At 46.3% G+C, this 23,360-nt stretch overlaps 1 long non-coding RNA gene across 1 annotated transcript; it reads right to left on the reverse strand.

The window, feature by feature from the left end:
- Nucleotides 1–1,983: 1,983 nt before the first annotated feature.
- Nucleotides 1,984–8,737, reverse strand: LOC134482090 (uncharacterized). The gene is made up of 2 exons (XR_010058127.1): nucleotides 7,684–8,737; nucleotides 1,984–2,195 (listed from the first exon to the last, which is right to left on the reverse strand). It is a non-coding gene; the product is annotated as an uncharacterized LOC134482090 (long non-coding RNA).
- Between the last annotated feature and the right edge of the window lie 14,623 nt (nucleotides 8,738–23,360).

Consider the following 23,360-nt stretch of genomic DNA (forward strand, 5'->3'; position numbering starts at 1 on the left):
AGTCACATGACCCAGCAATCCTACTGCTGGGTATTTGTGAGAGAAATGAAACTGTGCTCAAGGATTTGTATGTGAATAGTCATAGCATCTTGATTCTGAATGGTCAAAAACTGGAAACCACCCAGTTCATCAACAGGTAAATGAATGACCTCTAATTTTTATATTGGGATAATAAAATGCTGCTTAGCAATAAAAAGGAAATGGGCTGTTGATATGTGTGATACTGTGGAAGAATCTCGAAAAAGTCTGCTGTGCAAAAGAGGAAGACTTAAAAGATTGGATGTGGTCTGTTTCCATTTAAATGGAACTCTGGAGAAGCCGAATCTAATCTATAATAGATGTGACTGGCAGTGACTGTCTGGGGCTGGAAGGCGTGGTCGGTAAGTATTGATTAGGAAGGGCACAAGGGAGCCCATTTGGATGGCGGACATTTCATATATCTTGATTTACATGGTAGTTACCTGGCTGTAGACATCTGTCAAAACTTGGCAAGCTACACCAGAACGTGTCTTTCTCATTGTATGCAAACCACACCTCCAACAAGACTGAGCTTTAGAACGAAGTCACGGGAATTGCCGAAATGATGTTAGCCTGGTTCAGACCCACTTCGCTAAATTTAGAGAAACTTATGACAAGAAGTGAAGGGGGAAAAAAACCCTCTGAGGATTTTTAAGAAGTGCTAATACCAGCTAATTGCTCTGTCACTGGTGAGTGAGTTGTCAGATATTTAAAATCACTGTAAGGGAATTCCTCCCATTTAAAAAAAGATTCAGGTGAAGCATGCGTACGCCCTCTGAGACACTCAAGGCAGACGATGAAAATGAGGAACACCTGCTTTTATTCCTAGACTTTGAGGGAATTGTTTTATTGCGTCGGCACTGACTGGTTCTGCCATGTATTCTGGGGGTTGGGTGGGGGTGGCTGTGACCCATCTAGAACACTCTAGAAGACAGTGTTTCATCATAATAGTGGGGTCAGTATATAGAAACGGCAGCTGTCCTAAGTATTGTTTACCAGCCTCTCACCTGAAGGCCGGTGGGAGCCTAGTGAGTGACAAGCTATCTCATTTAATCCTCAGAGCCCTGTGGCTCTAAGAGCTTAGCTCCTATTTTACAGAAAGCACAATTGAGCTGGGAGGGGCTTGGCACCGGAGATCACACTACTGTGGATCAGTGTTGTGGACTGGTGATACTTAGGTCCCACAGCCCAACAGTAACGTGTGACATAATAGCAGGAGAATGCTGACTTCCAAGCCTCAAGAAAACATCCATTTGTGCAGCCTGTCCCCTCCATTTCCAAGCCAGTCAAAGCAGCGACAGTCCTTTCTCAGCAAGCAGGACCGCCATTACTCTCCCCTCAACAGCCCCCCTCCTTCCCCAGCTCTCCCACAGACCTACATCCCTGCAAGTCCTGTGGCTGACATCCTGCCACCCAGGGGGGCTGCAGACCTGAATAATGTTCTTGGATTTGTGTCTCTCATCTTGTGACTGATTAGTCCTAACTCTTCCTGGCAAGGCTCCTGCAGGGCTATTTCAGGAAACAAAAATTCATTACACACATCCTTATTGATTTTTTTCTCTCTCCTTTGCTTATTGCTGAAATGCGTCCCCTCCCCCTTTTGGACAAACAATGTTGCGATTACTGGAAGCTTCACTCCCCCTTGAAGCCTTCTGAGGACCAACGTGCTTTGAGGCTCTTGGGAGTAGGGGGCTGCCTGCCTCTCTATGCTCACTTTCCTCAAAGGGAGGGGAGTGGCAGCTGATTGCCTGGTCCTAAAGCTGTTCTACAAGGATCTTGACTTGAGAGCAGTGCATTAGAGAAAGGAACAGCTGTGCTGACTAGCTTTCTCCATCTCCTTTCCTAGTGCTCTTGAAGTAACAGTGCTGTCCTGAACACCCCAGGATACTCACCCAGCTTTGGGGGAATCTCGTTTAACTGTGGGGTCAAAAGAAGAAAAGAAACCGTCTTCTCTGGAACAAATTAAAGTTCAGTGACAATCTTGTTATTGAGCATCTCTGCTGTGTTAGGTCTGGGGGACATATGTTAACAAAGAACTCTGGTCTGTTCCCATGGATTGTTAGTCTGGCAAGGGACGTGAATAGTGGGAACAGCAGTCATGCCGAAACCACACAAATAACTGCAGGTCGCATGGTACAGTGTCTATAGTAGGTTCCATGTAGTGTCCATAGTAGGTTCTGAAAGAAAAAATGATCAGGTATTACACAATACCACCAGTCACGCCTATATTGTGCAGCACCATTAACCTGCCCCACCTCCACTCCCCTGATGACTTAAGCATTCACCCCAAGTTTAGGGACATTAGGCAGCTGGTCCCAGATGACCTGGTTAAAGCTGGATCTAAAGTCAGATTTGTCTGGCTCCAAGATCAGTGGTTTTTTTCCACTCTGCTAAGTGTTCAGGCACACAGAGTTCCCTCCAAGACCCATAGAGTATGGCGGAGTTGTCAGCAATGGCTAGCCCTTGGTTTTGTCTGCTCCTAAGCTCTACCAGTTCATGTCTACACCTAGAAAATGAGAAATGCAAGTTTTTACTTTGAATCCAAGGCAGACTGGACATAATGTATCCCTGGGGAAGGTCTTACATTGTTTCATCAAGATCTCTGTCTTGGTTTCAAGTGGGTGAGTGGGTGTGGCTTGCCTTTGGGAAAGGTCTCAAAGTTCTGGGGGCCTGGCACCATGTGCTCTCTAGGTTTTGGCACAGCCCGTGTTTCCTCTGCCAAGCCTGCCTCATATTTATTCATAGTTATTCACATTTCTGCTCAGCCTCTCCCTCACAGCAGTGCCCTCAGGACCTTGCCTCTCACAGCAGCATGGGAGGGAGACGGCTCCTTTACCTTTGAGAGATCAACCGAGGTCAAGTGTGGGCACACAAAGGGTCTTCTCATGAGCATGTAGATGTGGGTTAGAGAGGGTAATGCCTTTAGGCGCTGGGATCTTGGAGCCACATCTCAGAGGGGAAAAGAAAAGTCTAGACTATGGGAACTATGCCTTTTGGAAGGTACAACCCCAGAGTATTGATGTGTACACATTCCTAAAGGGCACTGAGAAATCTCTCTTGCTGGAATGAAGAAAGCATGGAGAGAAGAGTCTACAAGGGAGCACCAGGATGTGGGCTCCCCAAACATAGTGATGTGCTGTGTCTGCCTCCCTATCTGTACCCCAGAATGACAAACGGACGACTCAGCACACACAGAGAGAAGGTAGAAACCCTTCATGAGTAATGATACAGTAGTGTGCTCAAAGCAAACACAACCAAGGACTTGGTTTTTTTGTGGCACAAACGATTCCTATGCCAAGCCCAGGGAAGAAAATGGGTTGTTTCTACATGGGTTTGTCACTTTCACATGCTACCCCTGTGGATTCATGAGTGTGTCACTCTTCTCCCAGGCCATCCAAAGATGGCCTCCCAGGAAGTGCGGGCATGGTAGGTATGACAGAGCAGTAAGATGCCCGTTCCTCAAAAGTCCACTGAAATATTATTTCTCCCTTGATATGGATTAGATGGTTACCTCTCTAAGAATTGTCTATTTTCATTTCCCAGTTCTTACCAAAATTTGCACACATACATGTGTATCTGCCATTCTACATACAAGTGCTACCTCTTCTCATGTCTCCATTCCCTGCCACTAATAATTCCTGTAGACCATGATTCTGTTTACTTCTGAATTATCAGTATCTTAAAAAAGGCTTGGAACATAGAACACACACACACACACACACACACACACACACACACACACACACACACACACAAACAATGGTTGGATCAAACTCAAACCTCACCAGTAAGTCTATGTGACTTGTCCATGATCCTGTGGGTAATTAGTGGAAGAATACCATGTAAACCCCAGCCTCTGGTGGCTCTTTTTTTTTTTTTAAAGATTTATTTTATTTATATGAATACACTGTAGCTGTCTTCAGACACACGGGAAGAAGGATGGTTGTGAGCCACCATGTGGTTGCTGGGAATTGAACTCAGGACCTATGGAAGAGCAGTCAGTGCTCTTAACCTCTGAGCCACCTCTCCAGCCCGCCTCTGGTGGCTCTTAATACATCTCTTTCCATCTCTGAGTCAGGCTAGCTTTGACAGGGTGTTAAAACTCCGGGTAATTCTCTTCAGGTTTGAAGGATCTGTTTTTAATTAAGGAATGGCAGTATTAGGTTGTGGTATGAAAAAGGACATGCCAATACAAAGTGACTTTGGACTCCTTAGAATCATGCCCCTGATGTAACTGTGAGCTCAAGAAATCCAGAAGATATCCTTGACACACTGTGCTCAAGTCTGAAGTCCCTCCAAATCATGAGGGAATAGGAAATCCTCCGTCTACTGACTCCATGGGAAATTGTGTCCTGCTTGTATCAGCAGACAAGGGTTGTGAGTGGAGAGGGGTGGGGATGACTTCAGGAGGAGGCTGAGTATGGATGCTAATGTCTGGTATCCTAATCTACCCAGGCAGTGGTGGTGTTCTATCCCTCGGCTGTCTGTCAGCCAGGTGTTGTGATGGTTCTTGTGTTGGGTACGGCAGAGATGGGATGCAGACAGAATGTAACTTGAGGGCGCCATTACACAGTGCTTCCATTTGCCACACTCGATCCTGATTGTGAATGGATTCACCACTGGAAAGGTAACCTGGAGCATGCTTGTTAACGCAAGGGTGGCTCGCTTAGTGATGGCGTTGGCCATAAAGTTTAGAATCCGACTCAGCCCAGCGCATGCATGGAGCCTGACAGCCTGGGCACTAAGTTTAGTCTTAACTAAGCAAGGCCAAGAATAACCAGGATGTTTGAACTTTACCAAGTCATGGTTGGCCTTCAAGCCAATATCCATTTCCTTTTGTCTGGCCGATGTCACTGTCCCACATGCGAGACGGCCATGGTAAAGCTGAGGAGAGAAAAGCTAATGCTCAGTTACCACAGACACCAAATGGCTGCAGTTAGCCCTGTCCTGTCTGCTGCTGTTACCTGTTACACAGTGATCCACTCACTCCTGTTTGATACCAACAGTTAACTCCTATTCCAAATGTCAGTAAGTGCTACAGTTTAGGGTTTTAAATTTAATGTGTGTGTGTGTGTGTGTGTGTGTGTATGTGTGTCTGTTCTTTTGTGTCTTCATGATGCTGTCTGTGGCTTTGTGTGTTCCACGGGACGCTTAAAGGTCAAGGACAGTATTCAGAAGTTGTCTTCGTCCACCTTTACGTGGGTTCCTGGCACTGAGCTCAGGTCTCCAGGTTTGTTCCCAAATGCTTCTAAATGATGACTCACCTCACAAGTCCACAAGCATGGTTTTTTTTTTTTAATATCTCCCAAAAACATGTGCCTTTGTTAGTAGTGTCTTCTGTTTGGTGTGAGTAGGAGGTGGAAACCTTCAAAAGGTAGGACCTACCTGGAAGTCTTTCCATCTGATGGTGTGTGTCCTACCCTAGAGGAGGGTGGTGGGACCCTGGTCGCTCCTCTGTCTTTTCTAGCTTCTTGGCCTACCTGAGATGACGTGTCCTCTGTCAAGTGCCAAAGGAAGAGGCAACTGACCATGGACTAAAACCTCCAAGACTATTGGCCAAGATGGACTTCTCCTCCTTTAGGTTGGCCCAGTTACTTTGTCGTAGCGATGAACTGCTTGAAGAGCACAGTGAGGATCAGGTTCTCTTGCCCGTAGGTTCCTGAATATAGGAGGAACTTTGTAGCCAAGCAGGACCAGCTGCAAAGCTGGCGCATGCGCAGTTGATACTTCCTCCCCAAGCCAACATGGAATCTGCCAGTGTGGCTAGAGGCCGCTGATGCTGGATGAGGCGATGGAGCCACTCCATGAGAAAGATACCGTGCCATGTCTGGCGACTTGAGAGCCAATGAGATGCTGGAGTGGCGTATAAAGGTCTGCCCAGTTCCTGCAATAAATGAGTCTGCTTTTGCCACTTGAGTGACCCCCGGAGTCTGTGTTGTTTACTCTGTGCCTTCTTATGCTCGCCCCAAGGGTCTTGGTCTAGGTCAGGTTGCAAGCAACACCGAAGCTCGCGCGTATGGCCCTACATTCTTTCACATAAAGAACTAGGGAGGAAAGCAATGATCTAGATGTCGTATTGCAGTTGCATGAAATCATCCAAGACCCCGTTACCTCAGCACATGGTTTTTTAATCCCAGGGCCTTTTAAGAATCTTGTTGCTGAAGCTTAAGTCATGTTTACATACAAGGCAGCGAGGAAGAGGAAGGTCAGAGGCCTTATTTCCACACATTGTCAGACACCTTTGAGGCTCTCTAAGCAGTCTTTTTGAAAGTCCTATAGGACCTTGTCAGTTAGTCAGCTGTGTGACTACTGCAAAGCAGACTGGGAGATGCTTTCCAGCTGTGCGTGTTGGTGAGCCTGATAAGCTTAAAGTTATCTCACCAAGAGGAAAAATAATTGGGGACTAGAAAATGGGAGAGAGCTGAGCTTCTGCCACATTTGGTTTGGATATCCTAGGGCTCTTTGCTGTTCTATGATATTGATACTGGGATTTTTTACAAAGAGAAAAGAAAATAGAAGAAAATGAAAGTCACACATTTGGATATTTTCTATTAGATCTGACCTCAAACAGATGGATGGACAAGAGATTGTCTATCTTCATGAGAACATAGAGTTTCCCGTCGTTTCTTGGCATATGTGTTCTTTTCTACTCACAGGTTAGAGGGGAAAGATGTTATACTTGGCTGTGGACTTCCAGGGGAGAATTCAATGGTAGGCTAGAATTGTAACTGTACCTTTTGCTACTTTATTGGGTTCTTTTATCTAATCCTCTTCACCAACCTTCTCTACCTTTCCATCTCCCCAAGACTAGGTGAGAGAGTAAGAAAGATAGTGTGTGTGTGTGGGGGGGGGAGGGTGTTGATCTCATTAGACTACACCCTCATGATTAGGAGCATTGAGTTCCTTTCATCAAGTCTAATCTTCTTTGTCGGGATATCTCCAACCAGCAATCCAGCAATTCAGCAATCCACCAACCAGCAATCCAGCAATACAGCAATCCAACAACCAGCAATCCAGCAATCCACCAACCAGCAATCCAGCAATACAGCAATCCAACAACCAGCAATCCAGCAATCCAGCAACCAGCAATCCAGCAATCCAGCAATCCAGCAACCAGCAATCCAGCAATCCACCAACCAGCAATCCAGCAATCCAGCAACTCAACAATCTAGCAACCCAGCAATCCAGCAATCCACCAACCAACAACCCAGCAATCCAGCAACCCTGCCATCGAGCCATCCAGCCATAGCAGGAGCTGCAGCAGCAGGATGGGCAGCACCTGCTGCCTCTGACAGAGCTCTCGAATTTTTAATACCCTCTGAAGACTCTCCAGAATCCCAAACATAAACTATCTTCAGCTGGCAAAATCACGCCTCTGCCAGAGCACGAGACAAATCATAGTCAGCTGCTGTGGAAAATCTGAAGCAGCCCCGTATCCCACACCTGGGATTAAAAGAAAAACATATTCACATACCACGTCTGTATTTTTAAAGAAACCAAAATTCTTGCTACACTGGGTGATGTTCTGTAGCTACAGAGAGTGGTCAGCTGAATAAACAAATCTTGGAGCCCAAGGTCTGATGGAGGAGGAGTATGAGAAGCATGGACAAGGGTCCTTGAAGGGTCCCCAAGGGAGCTCAGGACAAGGTTCTCTCTACCACTTACCTCGTTTGTATGATGCCTCTGGCTATGCATCCTATTGGGGAGTTTCCATGGTAACCGTGGAAGGACTGTGAGAAGTGCTTTGAACTTCCCAGAAATGGTATGAACTTGTGGCCACACTTCAGGAAGCTCACAGAGGGCTCATGCTATTTCCCATTTCTTCCGTAACACTTTCCATCTGTAATCCCCAGGCTTCACACATCAACAGGTTTACTCAACATCGAGGAGGACCATCTTAACTTCCAAGCAAGAAGAACTAATTAAAACAACTAGTTTTGTTTTGGTACAAACCAAGATTCCAACATGCTCATTGCGATGGATCATGAAAGCCTCTCTCGGCCTCCACTTAGTTTGCCATGGTCTTTCATACGCGAAGGCCACTGATAGCCAGAGTGGCTTCTCAAGGGGCTTTCAAGGTCTCCCCAGCGCCCCAGAAGCACACTCTGGACATCTGTGCTTGCGTTCCACTCTCTGCTGTGCTAAAGTGTTACCATGTCATCAATTTCAACATTGTTTCTCTGGGCTACAGACTCTTAGAAACAAGAAACATTCTTATTCAAATGTTACATCCTCAACGTTCAGGACAATGCCTGGCATTTGCCAGCTTCCTCATTAAGTAGTTGTTGGGTGGATGGAGGAGTAAATATGAGGAAAAACCTCCAAATAAGATAGTTGCTGTGGAAACCGAAAGCACTTGTGGTAAGGTGCCAAGACCGGGGACAAGCCCATAGCCTAATGTGGGCCAGGTTGACATGGCCCACTATTTCATTGTTTTGACTTCTGACCTACTTACATTTGTTTGTAACATGCCAAGATCATGAAACTTGTCCCTCGACAGACAGAGCCAGAGAGAGAGAGGGAGAGAGAGAGAGAGAGAGAGAGAGAGAGAGAGAGAGAGAGAGAGAGAGACACCCCGGTCCCCGGTCTTGGCACCTTACCACAGTACTTTCTGTTTCCACAGCAACTATCTGATTTGGAGGTTTTTCCTCATATTTACTCCTCCATCCACCCAACAACTACTTAGTGAGGAACCGCGCAAGTGACAGACAGACAGACAGACAGACAGGGCCTGGAGCTGAGAAGGGAAAGCTCAGAGCGTTCCAGATCCCAGGCGTGTGAAAATGTGGCACTGTGCCTCATCTGCTGACTCTCAAAGGTCCCAGGCACTGTCAAGACGGAGGCACAGAGGAAGCGAGAAAGGTGGTTGAGCTAAAATGTTACGGAAAATTCTTTCTCCTAGGAAAAACTAGAACCTGCTTGCCAACGGTGGTCTGAAATGGTCCTTAGGTGGCTAGAACTTCACTCAGAAAGCAGCATAGTGTCTGGCAAGACTGTGTGTCCGTCCCTCTGCTCACCACTGGGCAACTCTCCCTTGGGTCTGTGTTACAGGATCTTCCCTATTCTGCTTGGTTTTCTTCAGTGATGGTGTTGGCCATGCACTCTCTTGAATGCAATTCGGGCCACTTTCCCAGGATTCTTTCATAACTTTTCGGTGGCCTCTTCACGCCACCATCAGAGGCGATTGCTTTGGATGCCAGTGGAATCTGCTTTTGCTCCTAACTAAGTCCTTGATAAAAATGAAACTTCCCTTTAAGGACTGGGATGGGCAACGTGAGAAAGAACCTCTCAGCTACCCTCTGGGAGTAGAGGATCTTCCCACAGTGGCGAGCCTGCTGGCAGGAGAGGCTTCTCCCCTGGGAATGTAGAGCCCAAACTTCTGCTCCCTTGTTGATTTGGCCACTTGGTCACAGGTGAGGCCTGAGCTTTGTCTCAAATTTATGAGTGTACTGTACCTGGAGTCAGTCAGTGCTGACACCCTGAGATAATATTTGTTACGGTGCAAATTTGGGTGCAACAAGCAGCACCCCCCCTCCCCTCTCCCCCCCCCCTCTGCTTCCTCCCAGAAATAACCATTGCAATGTAAGTTCCTGGTGTGAACCCATGACGTAATCAGGACCTCTGAGGGCACCTGTAGAATTTCTACACAAGAGCAACTAAGGAGCAGTCGTCCGCTTGGTAAAGAAGTTAGAAGTCTTACTCTGAAAAAAGGCTTAAAAAAGAAATCACCGTTTTCGCTCAGAGCATGTGTAATTGAAAAAGAAAAAAAAAACTCTCAAAGCTCATAAATTAGGTGGATGAGTGGATAAATTATTATCCTTCGATATTCATGTGGGATTCCTTCCTAGCTCTCCTTGGATATTAAAATCTGTGGATGCTCAAATCTTTCATATGAAATGATGTAGTGTTTGCCCAAATCCTACACACAGCCTCCCACGTACTTTAAACTATCACTTGGTTGCTTACTATGCCCAATCCAAAGTGGGCACAGTGTAATTGGCGTTACACTGCAATTACTTAGAGGAGGGCTGGGGGGTGGGGGAAGCAAGTCAGGACATGATCAGGGAGAAGCAGGGCTTGCAGACCTGATGTGTCAGCAACAATGTAACATTTTCTGGGAGTGTTTTTTTTTTTTTTTTCTTTTAAATCTGCCTTTGGTTGAGTCTGCAGATGTATGAGCCATCAATGGGAAGGCCTTACAATGGATAGCTACTTGTAAGTAAAGGGGATACACTAGCCAGAGTTCATAGGTGCAGTAACACATGTGAATCTCAGATGCTGTGCTGAGCAGGAAGAAGCCAGACACAAAACCTATACATTGTTTGGTTGTGTGTGTAATCAATGCAAGCCCCTCAGGGCTAGAGTGCCAGCCCCACCCCCTTCATTAATGTCCATAACAGCTGTTTCCAGTCCCTCAAGACACAGGTGGCCAAGCTCTGCCCTACAGAGCAAAGAGACGCTCAAGAGCAGGCCACAGAATCCCACCAGTCCCAGGCCACCCTGGGAAGCTCCCTACTCCCCCCCCCCAAACCCTATATAAAGCCTGCTTCCTGCTCAGTTTTTTGCTGCTTCTCTCCCTAGCAGAAGCCACCATCCTCTTGTGTCTTTCCCAATAAATCTCTTGTGTGAAGTTTGTTACGCAGTATGGCTTTGTGGTGTTCCTTGGCTCCAGACTGCCAGGATACCTTCCCCCTCAGAGCTGCAACATTTACAATCAACTTCATCTGTAGGGGAAGAAAGGACTATAGTGGCTGCCTATGTTCAGAATGTAGGCTGACATTGTCTGAAGGAAGATAAAAAGGAGAATTGGGGGGAAATGTTTGGAAATTATGTGCTTGTGGCTTGCACGGGTGTATAACGTAAAAACTTGCATTTTTGGCAATTTAAATGCATGCATTTTATTGTACATAAGTTACATCTCAATAATGCTGATTTAGAAACATGGAAAGTTTTCAAAGGATTTGTTTTAAAGCACAATGATGAAATCTCAATTGTCCACATCCTGTTATTGCTTTTTATAAAATTCAAGGTGGCTCATGGAGATTTTTGGGAAAGGGATTTAAAGTCACCCCTCCGTACTTTTCAATAAAACTTTAATGGTATAAAGTCCAGAGGTCTAGACTTGCACATAACCCCAGATACTTCTGCAGTTCGAGCCCCTTTTCTAAAGTGATCCAGGTCCTGAGGACTTTTGAACTGTTAATGAGCAGTTTCTCAATTAATAATCTCACCCAGAATCAAGAGGAGTGAGAGCTGAAAAATAAATAAATAAGAAAATAAAAAACAAAATAAAATAAAAAAAACCCTTTCATTACTAAAATAAACTTATTATCCCTTAAGTTTCAAAGCTGTCCTTAAAACCAGCTACATTTAATTTTGGCTAATTTGTGCACAGAAATTATCTCTTGTTTATAATGGGGTATTATTGCTTTGTTTGTGTAACATATATATGTATGTATATATGTATGTATATAGCTTGACACTTTTTCTAGCGTTGTTCTGGAGTTTTCTTTGGGGAGGATGAAACTGGTGGGATCCTAGTGCATTATTGATCTTCCATTACCGATAATATTACTGTAACAAGATAATCTATTTTCAAAGAGAAATTTTTCAATTGGTTTTACAGTTTGAAAGATTTTTGTTCAGTCCATGGAATAGTCAGGTGACCACATGGCTTTTGTGCCTGCAGTGAGGTACATCATGGTGGGAGTGTACAATAGAAGAAGCAAGAGAAAGAGAGAGACAAGAAACCCACAGTCCCTTTGAGATTACACCTTAGTGACCAAAACGCTCCTGTTACTGTTAGTGCCTATTTCTGAAAGAATATACCACCTTCCAAATGTGTCACTGACTAATGTCAAGCTTCTAACACTTAGGCCTTTTTTTTTTTTCCTTTATTAACTTGAGTATTTCTTATTTACATTTCGATTGTTATTCCCTTTCCGGGTTTCCCGGCCAACATCCCCCTAACCCCTTCCCCTCCTCTTCTATATGGGTGTTCCCCTCCCCATCCTCCCCCCATTACTGCCCTCCCCCCAACAATCACCTTCACTGGGGTTTCAGCCTTGGCAGGACCAAGGACTTCCCCTTCCACTGGTGCTCTTACTAGGCTATTCATTGCTACCTATGAGGTTGGAGCCCGGGGTCAGTCCATGTATAGTCTTTGGGTAGTGGCTTAGTCCCTGGAAGCTCTGGTTGCTTGGCATTGTTGTTCATATGGGGTCTCGAGCCCCTTCAAGCTCTTCCAGTCCTTTCTCTGATTCCTTCAACGGGGGTCCCATTCTCAGTTCAGTGGTTTGCTGCTGGCATTCGCCTATATATTTGCTGTATTCTGGCTGTGTCTCTCAGGAGAGATCTACATCAGGTTCCTGTCGGTCTGCACTTCTTTGCTTCATCCATCTTGTCTAATTGGGTGGCTGTATATGTATGGGCCACTTGTGGGGCAGGCTCTCAATGGGCGTTCCTTCTGCCTCTGTTTTAATCTTTGCCTCCCTATTCCCTGCCAAGGGTATTCTTGTTCCCCTTTTAAAGAAGGAGTGAAGCATTCGCCTTTTGATCATCCATCTTGAGTTTCATGTGTTCTGTGCATCTAGGGCAATTCAAGCATTTGGGCTAATAGCCACTTACCAATGAGTGCATACCATGACACTTAGACCTTTTGAGAAACATTCCCAATCTAAATTACAGCACACAGTTATTTGAGCTAACAGTTATTGAACTCTTACCGTGAGCTCGAGCTGGGCCCTTACCCCTTTAGCTCCTCTTACTTCTTCAATGCATAGCCAACAAAGAAGACTCCGAGGTTCATTGAGATTAAGGAATTGTCAGAACATTCATAGATACCTGAGTGCCAGCGCTGGACTTGAGTCCAGGTCCAAGCCAAAAGATATGGATGTCAGCCATGATGGCTTCAGGCTAGAGTCATGCGGGAGATTGTAGAACCCTAGATGTCTAGGTTGTATCTGAGAACAAAGAAATCTGAGTCTCTTAAAGGCGTGATTTTTTTAAAGTTTCTTGGTGAATTGGATATATAACTAAGTCTGAGAATCATGATCCAAAATCTAGGCTACTGGCCATGACAGTATAATGGGGAACATGAGCCCAGCACCTGGGGATCACCCTAGAGTAAGCTGCGATTGAATACCGTCTTGCAAGTTAGAGAGTGTGGTAACCTTGAGTATATTCAGGGGACTTTTCCTTCTCTTTCTTCATGTTTGCCAACTATAGACTGCGTGTCAGACTCTGGTGCCACAAAAGGGAAAAGACTCTGGCCATGCTTCCAGTCAGCATGGTGTCTCATGTAGAACGTGGAACCATAAGGGGAAACTGAAAAACTGGTGTGTTATCCGAAAGGGGAAGGAAGTTCAGGGTGGCGGAGAGCGTACAGTGAAACCAGCAAAGGTTACTGGAACAGGTGGCATCTGAGGGGGCATGGATGGGAAGAGAAAGTGTGCAGACCAGAGGACCGCAGAGCAAAGAGACAGCAGAAACATGAGTGACAGCTGTCAGCCTCCAGAACAATGGACAAAGCAGAGGATGATGGGAGATGAGACCAGAGGAAAATGATGGATGACTCTGAAAATATAACAAGATGGGATCTTATCCTATAAGACAGAATAAGTCTCTTGAAGTATGTTGAACAGGAAGGAGCATGACTAAGGGTAATGATGGGGAAGAGAAACTCAGGGAGAAAACAAAAAGAAAAGATAAACAAACAAACAAACACACACACCATGCAGTGTTCTGCTGGAATCTAAATATCCCGGGGCATGCGGCTAAAGGAACACACAGACGAGTTTATTCGACAAACCTAATAAAGATGGACTTGGTTATGGCTGGTCGTAGCAAGCTCTGTTCTTCCTCAGACAAGCAAGATAAACCCTGATACTCACAATGCATTGTTATGTACATAAGATAAATTTTAAGTGGGTTCTATGAGGTGAGATCTCGTGGGAAGTCCTCAAGTAATGATGTCGAAGGACTTTCCTGGGACACTTATCCAAACCACAGCCATCACACTACCCTGAAGCTGTACGTCAACTTTTGCGTATGTTTCTTGAATAGGGTCTGAAACCCTCAGTTCATGTCCAAAGACACTTAGAACCCAAAGATATAGGGAGAAAATCCAAATAGTCAAGGTTACATGGTCTAATTTTTATGCTGAACTGCTCCTAAGTGGGATAAAAGCTCAAATGGGATTCCTCCTTTTTTTAGTGAGGAACTTATAGGTTACCTGACCCCTCCGAGTGTATATATACAGCGAGCCTGCTCCAGACTCACCCCTAGCGTGTTACCACACACAGGTGTTTCTCTAGGTCTAGAGATTTAGCACCGAAGAAGAAGAGCTGACCCAAACAAAGGCATCAACACTGTGCTGGGGGACATTCTGGTGACATCACCAGCTGCTAGGGTGACTGGGGTGGCTGGTGGGAGGGCAGAAGGCTTAGATGTCTGCAGCTCAGGAGCCCAGGTGGCCCGTTGAGAAGAGACTAAATTATCCGCCTCCTCCAGGCTTTTGTTGCTGCAACTCCGCACAGAAACAAGCAAATGTTCCCTTCCCACTGCGCCATGATTTATGTTGACAGTTGCTTGGTAAAGCAGGTGGGCAGAAAAGGTTCTCCCAGCAGGAGAAGGCTGGCTCTGCTGCTTCCTGACCAGCTCTTCTGCATTAATGAGTCCTGTCCAGGGCCAGCGCTGCTCATCCTGAAGCAGCTACATCTGAGAAGTTAATTCATTGATGGGGAGGGTGAAGGGTTGGAGGGGGGTGGTCAGTGTCCCAGAGTAGGTGAGTGTGCACATTTTGAACTCGGCAGATGATTATTAAGAGATGATTGTACTCGCCAGCTTCACGTTCCGTCGATGGAATAACAGACGCCGTCGACTCACGAAGAGAAACACAAACTTAGCTCTTAGTTTTAAAATCCCGAGATTGGGTGGGTGCCGTCCTTGGTAAGGAGGGAAGCGTGTGGCAGATAACTGTGCATCACCAGCAGGGAAACGAACAAAGATGGGAAGAGACCAGAGAGACCCTCATACGGTTCTTAAAGGTTCTGCCAGTCCGCAGTAGCGCCACACTGGGTACCAAGGACTTCGGGTACTAAAGAAAGAACCTTGTACAAACAGGTGACATCAACGCTGCTTATTAATACTTAATAATAACCCTCTGATTACTTAGAGGGCAAGGTCCTGGCATCTACCTGCAATGTTTACAAAAAGGCTCTTAAGTGGGTCGGAGTTCTGCTTTGCCACTGCAGTGTGTGAATGCTGTCTGGGCAGACAGAACGCAGAGGCATTAGGCTACCAACGCAGCCTAAGATTGGGGCCCCAGCCCAGGAGAGAAACAAGACAGCCTGAGGCCAAGGAGGCAGGGGTTCCCAAACTCCCGGAACTCGGGGGTGAGTATCTGTGTCTGTGTCTGGAGGGCAGAGGGGGTCTTCCGTTGGGAGACTTAGATGGCACGGCTCTATCACGAAGGCTTCCCCTCGTGGTGGTTCTTGGTGAGAGACAAGGTCTTTGCTTGCCCAGACTGTTTATTCGTTGTGGAAAATGGGTTCACACCACTTACTCAGAGTAGACAAGAGATTAAATATCCGTTACAGGAAGGAATGTCCCGGAAGGGAAGCTTATTGGCTAAACCCCTGGGCCGGCTGTCTAGATACCTCATTGGCATGGAGAACGCTACTCTGAGCTATGTGACTAGTTGCCCCAATCCTCATGTGGGGTGTCGCGGCCACGTGCTCCAGGACAGAAACTGGGCTGGGAGTAGATGAAATGTCTACCCTTCTCAGATATGAGAAATTACCGGGGTTTCTGAATCCTCTCAGTCTTCCCAGTTTTTGTCTGGTGACGCACTTGCCACACACTCTTAGGCATCCCTCTCCACAGGCGTTAGTCCCTAAGGAAACAAGACATTTATCAGAAGCACTGGCTCACAGAGCTATGGATGCTGTGCGGTGCTATCCCTGTGAGCTGGGAGCCCGCATGGTGTAGTTCTAGCTCAAACCCGAGGGCCTAAGAACCAGTTGGAGCCCGTGGTAAAAGTCCAAACCTGAACTCCTTTGAGTGGGGGAGCTAGTGTGTTAAGTTCCAGTCTGAATTTGAGGGAACAAGAACGGGGACTCCCACTTCTGAGAAGCAGAAGGGGGTACTCCAGCTCGAGTGACCAGCAGGTCCGTCCTTGTCCTGCTCTTTTGATGTATTTAGCTAAGGACCCTCACTTCCCTTCGGACAAACCCTGGGATCCACCCAATATTCTCCTAGCTATGTGGGCATCATGTAGTCCAGTCAAATGTGTATATATATATATATATATATATATATGTATATGTATATGTATATATATGTATATATGTATATATACTATATATATACACACACATATACATACACACACATACATGCACACACACACATATACACACTACATACTCAAAGTCTATACAATGTCACTGAGCTGAAGGCCCTACTAGAAAACTCAGTTTTTAAAATAAAGCACAAAGACTAGGCTAACACAAGAATGACCCAGGAAGCCCACTGCAGTGATTCAAATCGTACCAGAGAACTCTGGTTTCTAAACCTAAGTGTTTGTGTAATAGGAGAATGGCAAAACACCTCCATTCCCCTGCAGTGAGACAGACCATTCTAGAAAATTTTACAACAGGTCTCCCTTCCTGGTACTCTCTAGTAAGGTGTTTTGTTTTCGTTTTCCCTCTATGCACGCAAAGTTTCAATCAGTGATACTTTGGTAGAAATGTAGGGACACACACACACACACACACACACACACACTTATATACACACACACACACACTTGTATACACACACACACACACACACACACACACACGTCAAGTTAACTGCTTACCAGTTTAGAGCTATTTATTTTGTCATCAGAAATTTACCAGCTTACTCTGGTTCTGAAGATCTCTGATTTAGAGAACGATAAAGGGAAATTGAAGAGAAAAGAGGACTTTGGGAAAAATTAAGGGCCACCCAACTGAATCCATCTCTAGCTACCCGTTTTGATAATTTGTTTTACCCAGTCATATCAGCGGATTTGCAGTTCTATACCTGGACTAGATACCTGGGCTGTTGAGGAAAGCAAGATTGCTTATTTGAAGTGACATCCAAGTTTGGGCCAAGGAGCCCAATGCCCGGCCAGTCTGTGCCTTGGAAAGAAGCACCAATCCCTTGATCTCCTTCTTCAAGCCTTTGCCACTGGATCCCAAGCATCATGCCCCGCCCCTTCGTATTGGGTCCCAAACATCATGCCCCGCCCCTACCCAGCAGTATTTCCTTCAAGAATAGCTGTGAGTCCTCTTGCCTGTGCTCACCCACCTCAGCCCACCTTTCCTGTGCTCCCCCTTTCCCTCTTATGTATCTGGAAAATGCTAAATCACTCTTCGAAATACAGATCAAATCTCCCCTCCTTCACAAAGCCATCAGTCGCTTCCTCTGTCACCCGCCCTTTCTTCTTGACCTGTCACACTGCAACACAGAACTTCGTCTGAGTGATTTTCATTTCTTCCTTGCACCTCAAACCCCTTGGATTGTTGAATCGCGCTTTCTTATCTTTACATGCTAACGTGTATCACAGACACATAGTAGGTGCTCAGTAAACATATTTTGAACAAGTAAATATTTTGTAAAGAGCTCTGATGGTTCTAAAATTGTTTTACTGTGATGTGGAACTACGATTAAAAACCCCAAATCACTGTTCTGAGAGATCATCAAGTTACCTATTCTAAAGGGTATTATCTGAGAGCAAACACCAAAAAGCCCTAGGTAGTGCTATGAATTTCAAGGAGCTACTTTGTTGATATCTGGCTTCTCTCAAGCAACTCTTAAAATTTCCGGGAGGCTCACAGGCACAAGCACAGTTCAGAAGGACAAAGGTCTGTGGTTGTATTGTCACTTTTGTGTTGCTCTGACAGAATGCTGGACAGAGAGACTTAGGGGAAGAAAGTCTTATCGGGGCTTATGGTTTCAGAGGGACTGTAGGCCACACTGTCAGACAGGGCAGGTGGAGGAGCTGTGAAGGCAGAGTGTGAGGCAGCAGCAGGTTCACAGAGGCAAGCAGGAAGCAGTGGATCCAGTCTAGAATTATGGTGGGCATGACCTCCCCATGGTGGGCGTGACCTCCCCATGGTGGGCGTGGCCTTCCCTAGCGTCTTCAAAGGAGCAGCTGCGGACTGAGCATTCCATACACGAGCCAGTGAGGAGGTTTCTGATTTAAACCACAGGACCATCTACTGCTTTTGATTTTGGACATAGAGAGGCTCACTGTGGTTAAGTCTATGAATGGCAAAAGAGCGATACCAGAAGAGGAGCTGTGCGTGGTTAAAGGGAAAAAATGAGGTTTTCCTGTGCTGCTGCTACCACGTGATTCAACAACCACCTCTGTGTTCTAGTCCTTTCCTCTGTGTTCTAGTCCTTTCCATCTCTCTCTGGCCTTTCTCTTCTTGTTTCTTTTCAGTTTGGCCTTTAAAACAGTGCGGTTACCCCTGGCTATTTCTGTGTGTGGGGAGAGCTGCTGGTCTAGAGGCGCTCATGGGGAGTACTGCTTGTGATAGAGACCAGTAGACACTACACTCCATTCCCGTAGTGAACAGTTCTAGCAAAATCACAGAGGACTCGAGAGTGCCAATTTTTATTCTCAAAAGCTACTCTTCCAAAAAATGAATATTCGCTAACATGAGCTTGGCGGAGTAGAATTCTCCTGGTAACCTAATGGGCTGTGCCATCCGATCTGCAGATCTGGTGACTGTATCAGACACCCCCTGTGGTGGTTTCAACATGCTTGGCCCAGGGAGTGGCATTATTAGGAGGTGTGGCCTTGTTGGAGTAGGCATGGGTTTGTTGGTGGAAATGTGTCACTGTGGAAGTGGGTATCGAGACCCTCCTTTTAGCCTTGCGGGAGTCAGTCTTCTGTGTGACTTCGGAACAAGATGTAGAACTCTCAGCTACTCCAGTGCTAGCCCTGTCTGTATGCTGCCATGCTTCTTGCTATGATGATAATGGACTGAACCTCTGAACCTGTAAACCAGTCCCAATTAAATGTTGTCCTTAGAAGAGTTGTCTTGGATCGCTTCTCGGCCTTTTGGCTAAGATCAAGTGTAGAAGAGTTGTCTTGGTCATGGTGTCTGTTCACAGCAGTGGAAACCCTAACTCAGACTTGGTGGCTGGAGATAGGACTTTCTCTCATCTCACAGGTCCAGTGGAGGCTCTCCAGACCTGGCTCAGTGGCTTCTTTGTGTCAGTGACCTATGCTTCCCTGCACTTGCTGCTCTGCCATTCCCAGCTGTCCCATGTCATCCAGTGTGGCTCATGCCATACCCTGGTTGGGGGAGGGGGATGAAAAGGGCAAACTGTGTTCTGTCTCCTCCCTTTTGCTTAATGTCTCACATTAAGCCAGCGTCACACTGCTGATCATCTTGAGTCAGCCAGACCGTAACCGTGTGGCTACACGCTGGTTAACAAGCGGAGATTGGGACTGGAGTGATGGCTCAGTTCTTGCCTTCTAAGTTCGACTCACAGAACCCACACGAAGAGTCAGATGTGATGATGTGCCCTTGTAATCCCAATGCTTGGGGTCAGCGAAGAGTAAGGAAGATCCCAGAGGCTCACTGGCCAGCAAGCCTGGCCTAGTCAGAAAGTTACAAGCTCTCTAAGGGAGAGACCTCGTTTCCAACAAACTCCAAGGTAGATGGCCCCTGAGGAATGACAGCTGAAGCTGTCTGCTCGCTCCTGTCTTCTGGTGTGCGTAATTAAAATGGAATTGTAGTGCTATGGGAGAGTGTGGGTGTAGCCCTCAGGGGACACTGGCCAGTTTCTGTCACATTGTCAATTCATGTGTCATCAAATTTGGCCTTTCTTCCAGTTACATTGATAATCTCTCTGTCTCTGTCTCTGTCTCTGTCTCTCTGTCTCTCTGTCTCTCTGTCTCTCTCTCTCTCTCTCTCTCTTTCTCTCTGAAAAACTTCTCTGCTGACCTCTGAATATTCATGAGCTCTTTCCTAGTTCCTAGTGGTTGCTTTAGTTTTCCTTTAAGGGATACCATCATTAGAATATTCTAATCCAACAGCCTGAAGGCCCACTGGGATTTGACATGCAAATAGAAGCAGAATTAAGGATCTAAGCAGCATGGTTCTTGCACTTAGCACTTGCCTATGGAGACAGAGGTTTCCTGCTCAGTGCTAAGGTGCTGACCAGGGTTTTTATTGTTAATAGTTTCTAGCGCAGGCTTGTGGTCTACATAACCCCCTCCCCACTCACCTTGTGCTCTTAATGGCTGTCATATAATTTCTTGTTTATTCTCTTGTATTTTCCCCATTCTCCCTGGCCATATGCCTAAACTTTCTTTCACTTCTTTTCCATAAAAGTACGTTGTCCAGTAGAGGCGGCTTGATCTGCCCTCCCTGTCAGCAAGCCCTGCGTTAGCTTGCGACCGTGCCTCTACTTTGTGCCCGTTACCCCTCTGAGGAGAGTCACATCTGAGTAGCCAGTTAACTCCAGGTGGATTAACGTTTTCAGATTAGCTGCAGGATTAAAATTAGAGCAGGATTTAAGGAAATAACACATCGGTATGCTCCGATGAGAAACTGGGGGTGGCAGTTCTGCTGTAGAAAAGTGTACGGAAGTGCCTTTGAGGTGGGGTGTCTTTGAAGGCTCTCCCACACGGTCTCCATTGATGGCCCACAATCCTCGTGTTCTTTAATATGGCCCACTATTATTTCCCCTAAACTTCCGTATGTCTGTGCTTTTACGTTCCTGGAGTGTTCATGTAAGCCCATGGGAATTCTAGAGATAAGTCCAGGAAGACACATAATGGCTGGGGAGAGGGTATAGGGAGCAGCGGAGACAGAGAGCAGGGGAACCCAGGGGCAGACTTTTCTTCCCTCATGATGCACGCACATACGGGCACAGCGGTTAGTGCCTCTGGTGGTGTCTACACAGTGCACCAAGGGCAGAGTGCTTCCCTTGGTTTATAAGTGTTCTAGTAGAGGCAAGGGCATTTAAGAATCGTAATATTTCCCTCATACTGAAGTCTTACTGTATGTCCTGCACAGCGCTTCCTACACATAGTCTCCATCTCTCATCATAATAGAGCTTAATATATTTAACTAGCAGTAATAATGACGACACAGACAAGAAAGCTCAGGCCCTTACAGGTAAAGTAATACCTTCAGAAAGCCACTGAGTGACAGAGCAGGGATTAGAAGCATAGCTGCCTAACTCTGAAGTACTAACGTTTAGAAGGGAGGGGTCTCCAGCTCTAGGGGGGCGTGCTCGGCATCCACTGGTAACTTTACTGGTTCTTTACCAAGCATTGAGCTATGGGCAGTTTAAAGTTTCCTCACAGCCAGTGGGACAATCTTGTCTTACCACCATCCCCACCAGCCAGGAATACCTGCTACAACTTGATAGGCTCTACAAGGATGCTACAACTTGGTGGGGACAGAGACATGAGTTTCTGGGTCCCACTGAGCCCAATTTCTTTATGCCTCTCCTTTCTGTGACAGGAGAACACTGCATAGGAATTCCAAAGTGCTTTTGCCACTCTGAGAGGCTGGGAGTGGGGAAGAAGGCCAGCCGACAAGCTTTGCATGTTACGGCAAACCTAGAATCCTTCACAGCTTGTCTGGGCCTGCAAGATGTGCAGGACACGTGAGCCAAAAGGATGCAAATGAACGACGAAATAAGATCAGAATTATTCTACTGTTCCACAAGTAGCGCATGCAGAGGGGACAGAAGGAAGCCACTGGGACAGCTGGTGCCTGACCTGGAAATGTGAAAGGATTAGAGAGCAAAGGGTACAGTAGTGAGAACAGATGTTTCCTCGTAAAGGCTGAAAGTCCCTAACCACGACTCCAGTTAGTCCCATCTAGGCTGGAGCAGAGACACTCGGGAGGGCTAGAGTCAAAACACAAATCCCAGGGCCCTTGAGGAATGCGGTCATCTCAGCACCCACCAGTGCGTTTGCAAAACATTTGTTTTGTAAGTGTGCTGTGCCTTCCTCAACCTGGCTGGCAATCTACAGTGCCCTCTCCTCCTCCCCTCCCCTCCCCTTTCCTCCCCTCCCCTCCCCTCCCTTCCCTTTTCTCTTCTCCTCCCTTCCCCTCTCCTCTCCTCTCCTCTCCTCTCCTCTCCTCTCCTCTCCTCTCCTCTCCTCTCCTCTCCTCTCCTCTCTTCTCCTCTCTTCTCCTCCCCTCTGTTCCTCTCCTCTCCCCTCCCCTCCCCTTGTCTTTCTTCTTTTAATCTTGCTCTTTTGTTACTTCAAAGACCCTGTGAAGTCTCACAGATCTTAATGACAGGATGACTTCACCCAGAGCTATAATAATTGGCCTTCTAGGAATAAACCTCCCATGACACAAGTGACAGACTTATCCAAGTGATGGCTAGAGTGGAAAGCTCTGTCCAGGGAAGTCCCCCAAAGCCTGTTGGGAAGGGCTGCTCCCTACAGCCCCAGGGTCTGGATCAAAACTGAGAGGCAAAGTGGGAGCTAGAGAGGAAGACAGAGTCGGGGGTGGGTTGGCGGGGGCAGAACAGGGGTGTGTGTAGGATGTGGGGCAGGTGACTATGAGGACCCAGCCTGGCTTATTGCCAGGTCAGAATTGCCAACCAGAGTGATCTAGTATCTCAGTATACAGTCCTTAGAACTAGCTCAGTATTTCAGGTGACAAATAGTACCAGAGTTAAAGGCACAATCTAATCCCAACACAGTGATTGGGGGGATGGTGGTGTCCTCAACACCCCACTCTCACCATGAGCACTCATTCAGGCAAAAAGTAAACAGAGAAACATGGGACTTAATCTACACAATCAATTACGGCCCTGACAGACATCTCTAGAAGGTTCCACCCAAACACTAGAGAGAAAACCCAACTCTCATAGCCAGTGGAACTCTCTCCGATGGTGATGACACATTAGGACACAATGGAAGCCTCAATGAGTGGGGAAATTGACACAACACCCCGCATTCTATTGGGCCACAGTCGAAAAAAGCTGGATACCAGCAGCAATGGAAACACAGAAAGAACAGGGTTACCAACAGCGCACTGTGGAGTGATGAAGGGCATAATTGAAGAAATTGTGAAGGAAATTTAAGAATTCCTAGAACTGAAGGGACCAAAAAAAAAAAAAAAAAAAAAAAACACAAAAAAATGTGTGGGCCTCGAAGAAGGCAGTCCTAATGGGAAAGGGCCTATGTTGGAGAGCAAAAGAGATAGACCAAAGAAATAAATCAATGATATATAGTTCAAGATCTTGGATAAACAAACCAAACCCTAAACAGAAGCTGGGAAGAAGCAAACTGTAAAGGGCTACGGGAACAACACTCGAGC

Source organism: Rattus norvegicus, chromosome 15, assembly GCF_036323735.1.
Source record: "Rattus norvegicus strain BN/NHsdMcwi chromosome 15, GRCr8, whole genome shotgun sequence".
Lineage (NCBI taxonomy): Eukaryota > Metazoa > Chordata > Mammalia > Rodentia > Muridae > Rattus > Rattus norvegicus.